Source organism: Zingiber officinale, chromosome 3B, assembly GCF_018446385.1.
Source record: "Zingiber officinale cultivar Zhangliang chromosome 3B, Zo_v1.1, whole genome shotgun sequence".
Classification (NCBI taxonomy): Eukaryota; Viridiplantae; Streptophyta; class Magnoliopsida; order Zingiberales; family Zingiberaceae; genus Zingiber; species Zingiber officinale.
In genome coordinates this window covers 18,726,898-18,732,526 of record NC_055991.1, presented here as the reverse complement: position 1 = coordinate 18,732,526, position 5,629 = coordinate 18,726,898, and the positions used below count along the sequence as shown (strand labels likewise).

At 40.1% G+C, this 5,629-nt stretch overlaps 1 long non-coding RNA gene across 1 annotated transcript; it reads left to right on the top strand.

The window, feature by feature from the left end:
- Positions 1 to 1,645: 1,645 nt before the first annotated feature.
- Positions 1,646 to 3,583, top strand: LOC121968109. Its single transcript, XR_006107938.1, has 2 exons — positions 1,646 to 1,675; positions 3,352 to 3,583. It is a non-coding gene; the product is annotated as an uncharacterized LOC121968109 (long non-coding RNA).
- Positions 3,584 to 5,629: the final 2,046 nt, after the last annotated feature.

Below are 5,629 nucleotides of genomic sequence, written 5' to 3'. Positions count from 1 at the left end.
AGTTATGAAATTAAAGATAATTATGAAATTAATTATGATTTTAAAAGTAGTTATGATTTTTAAAGATAATTATGATTTTAAAGATAATTATGAAATTAATTATGATTTTAAAAATAGTTATGATTTTTAAAACTAATTTTGTAGATAATTATTTTAAATTTTGAAATTATTATGATTAATTAGATTAAATTAACTTAAGTTGATTTAAGTTCAACTAAGTTCAATCTAGATCCATCTCATCCGATTCTAAGTTGTCAATCAGGAAACCTTATGTATTTTTGTGAGATGATTATTTTTTAATTTAGATTATGTCTAAGGATTAATTTACATTTGAGTTAGATTTAGGTTTTCTAATTAGTCAATTAAATACATATTTCTAAGATTAGCTCCCAGGCTATGGCGAGACACTAGGTATTCTTGGGTATGAGATCCTCCACCACTTCTAGACAGAGCTTTTCAAAGAAAGTATATATTTAATTTTCTTTTTGAAACCCCTAGGTTTAACTAATTAAGTGTAAATTACGCCTAGGTCCTTAATCTAGCCTACTCTAAACATATAATAAAAGTAGAAAAAATTACGCAATCATCAAACAATTCTATTTGTTTATAAAGATAGTTTTTCGATTGGCTCCCCTGGATCATAGCCTCGATATGGTCTATCAAGGTAATGGACTTGATCCTTGGGGACCCAATAGTGTTCAAGTCTGACTTGATTAGTCAGATTTGACTTGGGGACCCATGCTTGGACTACTTTTCTATTTGATCGATTTACAATTGATATATATGACTTGTATTTGTGTTTGGCCTTAAATCGAAGTCCGAATTTGTTGTAAATGGCTTGTTGTTTTCCAAGAATCAGATCAAGATTCTTGGAACCCAATGTGAATCGTTCCAGCATGTCCTTGATCTCTTTAACTTGAGTTTTCAAATTGGAGTTTTCTTCCTCAAGTTGTCGGATTTGAGTTGAACTTCCAATTTGAATTGGCTCAGTCAAAGAACTCAAGTTAGTCACTTCCTTAAGGGTTGTTACCTTTCCTTTTAAAGTGACTTAACCTGGACGTTGGATTTAGCTAATTTCCTTAACAAATAAGAAACTAACTTTTGTAAATCGTTTACTTGAGTACCGGCGAATAGAGAACTTACAGTGGAGTTAGGCCCTTTGAAAACGGATACTGTAAGGACCCACGAGCGAAATTAAGGAAAATTTATTTATGAAAATATCTAAAGTCACACAAGTGTTAATTTAATGATTAACTTATAAAATATTCTAAGAATTTAGGAATTTTTGAGGGTACAAATGAATTTAAATGACATATTTCAAGAGGAAAGAACTATTAAAAACTGATGGAAACATACGATACCTTATTAAGCTAGGAATTAGTTGGCCTTAATTATACTAAGATAGGCTAGATAACCCACATATAAAAGCAAAACACCTTTGCCCATCCATTGTAGCCCTAAAACGCCGATTTCATGCCGCACTCTGCCCTAAACCCGTCGACCCCTACTCTCGCCCTTGTCGCGAGACGACGGAGCTGGTTGCCATCGCTGGAGCTCCGACCGAGCATCTTCCGGCGAGCCGAGCTTCACAGAGGACACCACAGTTGGGCGATATCTGCTATCGATGCGGCGGCACATCGCACAAGCGTGGAATGCAACATGAAGGAAGGAAGAGGTAAGTGTATCTCACGGTGATAGCTTGATATCCGGGAGGTATAGAAGGGTGGGGAAAACGTCGAGAAGTTGAGGCGCTTGACATAGATTTCAACTGGTTTTTCTTCTTGTTGAGGATGCTGCTTGTTTCGTTTCCTTCCTTGTGGATGTGCCAATTGTTCTGTTTGTAGATGCTTCTGATAATTCTTCTTGTCAGAGAAGTTTTCGATTGGTTTTCTTGTAGATGTTTCTGGTTGTTCTTCTTGTTGGGGATGTTTCGATTGGCTTCCATGGAGATGTTGTTCGATTGTTCTTCTTGTAGAGGTAGGTTTCAATCGGCTTTTCTTGGAGATGTTCCGATTGGCTTCCGCTATGTTAAGATGTGTTTCAGATATGCTTCTGGGATTTTTGGCAGTGCTTTCGGCTTTTGGATGGAAACGAATTCTACGTTATACTCTTCTGGAGGATTTCACTGATATTTGTTTAGCGGGTTTGATTTTGGATTCGAGTTTTCCGTAATGAACGAAGTTTAGTGTGCTGCATGTTATCTGTTTGTTAAAATTGCTGGACAGAAATGCTTGTTGTGAATTAGGCTCGGTATGAAATTTTGGGTGCAGTTGATGATTCTTGTGGAGATTTGGGTTTGGATTCTTCATGTAGTTCCTCTCGATACCATTTCTCTGCTGTGTGATGTCGATTTCGGGTTTGATTCGAAGTTTTCATGGGGATGATGGTGTATTCGGAGTTGTATTTCTTCTTCCTCGTTAAATTCGGAATTCTGATTTGCTTCCAGCGGTTTCAGCTGGCTAGAATGGTGTTTTTCTTCTTCTTTTGGTTCTCGATTTCTTGACTGTAGTTTCAAAAGAATTGATGGGTTTTGGTTGCTCTGTTGTGGTTCGATTGATCGGATTGTTAATGGCTTCGTCTCCTTATGTTGTTGTTAGAAATTCATGACCGACCTTGATAGAAATCTGTCCTCCATATTGGATTTGGGTTTTTGGTAGACGTTGGTTAGCATGTTTTGTTTGGAAACTTAAATAAATGTTGTTTAGGATCTTTGTGAGATGGAATCGTTGGACTGATAACTGCTATAGGTATTGATTTGTTCTCTTTAAAGTTCACGATCTTGTTTTGCAAGATTAAGTTACTATTTATCAGTTACCTCATTGCATGAGAATTCTGTATTGCTTATAATCTTTCTTAAGTTAGATTTAGCTTGAATGAGAATGGGTATTGTGAAATGGCATGATTACTGATTATTGGTGAATGGAGCTATTGACTAAGTTATGCTATGTAATGTTTTGGGTAGATTAAGTTTTTATGTAGCTAGATGGTTGAATATGAGCATATGTGGTAGCAGTACGAGATGGGTGACCCGGGATGAGCTCCGGGGGGGGCCCATCCAAACTTGACTGATATGGTTAGCTTCGGCTATATGACTGGATGCATGTTCTCTACGAGGTACCTCTAGGTTCATGGGACTGTTGACTGACTCTAATTGTGGTTATTGGATATGTGACATATTCACCTTTATTAGCTGTGTAGGAACTTTATTTACCGTATATTCTTTCTCTGTTATACAACATTTCGGATATGTGTCTACCATCTAGCTCCTATCTCTATTACTTTATGGATGTCATGTTTCATCACATGGGATTATACTTGCTGGGTTGTAGGCTCATGATGACTACATTACAGGTGAGGATGTGTCTCTGGACACGACGGAGGGCCTATGGACGGAGTAGGCGAGGAGGCGGGATGGACGCATGACATTGTCCGGGTATTAGGAGTGCCGAGCTTATGTTCTCCATGGAGGGGGATTTTTGCTTTGGTGTTGTCGAGGGTTCTTGGTTGGGTTTTCTCTTTGTTAAACTCTTGTGTGGGATGTTGGCTTTTACTTCCGATAAAATAAATGTTTGATTTGGTATCATGTTATAAGTATATGCTTAGTTTGTGTTTGGTGGGTTGATGCAATGAAAAAAAAAAAAACTGAGGGTTGGTTACGGGATGTTTCAGATACAGATCCGTGGCTTCGCTCGTACTCGGTTTCTGATTCGCTCTCAGTTTTAGACTCGAACTCAGACTCGGTTTCCACAATATTGCTTGTACCGGTAGAGCAAGAAAGCACGTTTGTTCTTCTTCGTCAGATTCAGATTCGTCTGATGACTCGGACCATGTTGCCTTCAACACCTTCTTCTTTCTAGCCTCCTTTGTCTTGCTTGTACCTGCAACCAATGCAACACCTTCCTCGGCCAGAGTAGTATTAGTCTGCTCAAATAAGTCGTCTATTAAGTCATGCTTACTTACTTTCATATTAGAAGTACCTTCGTGTAGCTCAATCATCTTCTCCCATAATTCTTTTGCACTTGAGAAGGGACCGACGCGGTTCAACTCCTCATTGGTTAGGCCGCACTGAAGTGTATACGTTGCTTTAGCATTTGCTTCTACCTTTTTGATAAGAGTCATGTCCCAGTTCTCGTATGGTATTGGCTTGCCGGCGCCGTCAGTTGGTAGTTCAAGGTTGATTTTGACGATCATCCAGACTTCAAAGTGAGTTTGGAGATATGCCTCCATATGTCCCTTCTAGTAACCGAAGTCATCTCCGGTGAAGAGCGGTGGGCGAGCAGTGCTATACCCTTCTTGAAGAGCCATTGAAACTTGTGATAAAACTTGCACATAAAGCAAACAAAAAACTTGTCCCAAGAATAGATCATGGATTAGCAGTGTGGTTTAAAACAAGAATAAAAGATGATCTCGAGTGGTGTTGCACCGACTTCGAGACAAGAATCCGATTACGAAAAACTAGATCAGAAGACGGTAATAATACCGATTCCAATCGACTCCGGAAAAAAATTGAAAAACACCATGAAAAATTTGCTTGACTGGTGGTTGCACCAAATCAAAATGACCCCTCTCTGATACCAATTGTTGTATCGAGAAGCGCTAGAGGGGGGGGGGTGAATAACGCTTGTGGCTTTCACTTGTTTCGTATTAAAAAATTCGATGAGTAAGGCAGCGGAAATAAGAAAACATACAGAAAGACCCAAGTAATTACTTGGTTTAGAGCCTCAAGCGACTCCTACTCTAAGGTCCGCGATCATTTATCGCTTTTGGTGGGCAACAACTATAATATCGTAAAGAGTACAAGTGTGAAATAAGTACAGCAGAAATTTAAACAATACTGACGACATAATTATAGAAATTGGAGCTTCGGGTCGTCGGGGACTTGCTACAGCACTTCTGGGTCGTCTCTTGAGCAGCAAACAGTTGAATGATCGCTTGGGAATTATTTTATCTGAGCTGCTGGTCGAAACCTTCATATAAAGGCTATTGGAGGTGCCTCAAAGTCCCTTGAGGGCACCTCCATTCGCCGAGTCAGGCACGCGTGGATAAGCTGAGAAGAAGTCTTCGCCTATCCTCTTGAAGGCGCCTCCATACACCTTGAAGGCGCCTCCAATGCTATCCGAGGCGCCTCAAGCCACCATGAGGGCACCTCCAGCCTACCGTCTGAGGCACCTCAATCCTCCATGAGGGCGCCTCCAATGTGGCTTCCTACGCAGCTTCTGCCTTACGCCCGAGGCGCCTCTAAGCTCCATGGAATGCGCCTCGGGTATTGTTCATCTGAGGCATAATGTGCTTTTTTGTCCCTACAAGATAGGTTAGTCCAAAAAATAATAATATATCATTCAAAACAAAGTTAACACATAAATAACATGAACAAGAACATCTGACAGTCACCGGACTGTCCGGTTCTGACTTCGAATTTCCGACCGGAAACCCTAGGTCGAACTGATGCCTATTGTTCCCTTCGCGGGGAATGCGTCCTCACCTACTCCACTCAGGAGAGCATACCTGATGCTAGTCCGGTCCTCCAGACCAACTGGTCTTTCTGCCTAGGGTTACCATCCCCTAGGGGGTTTTCACCACCTAAGGTTATGTTGGTTAAACCTAAGAAAATGTACCGGTTCCACTGTAC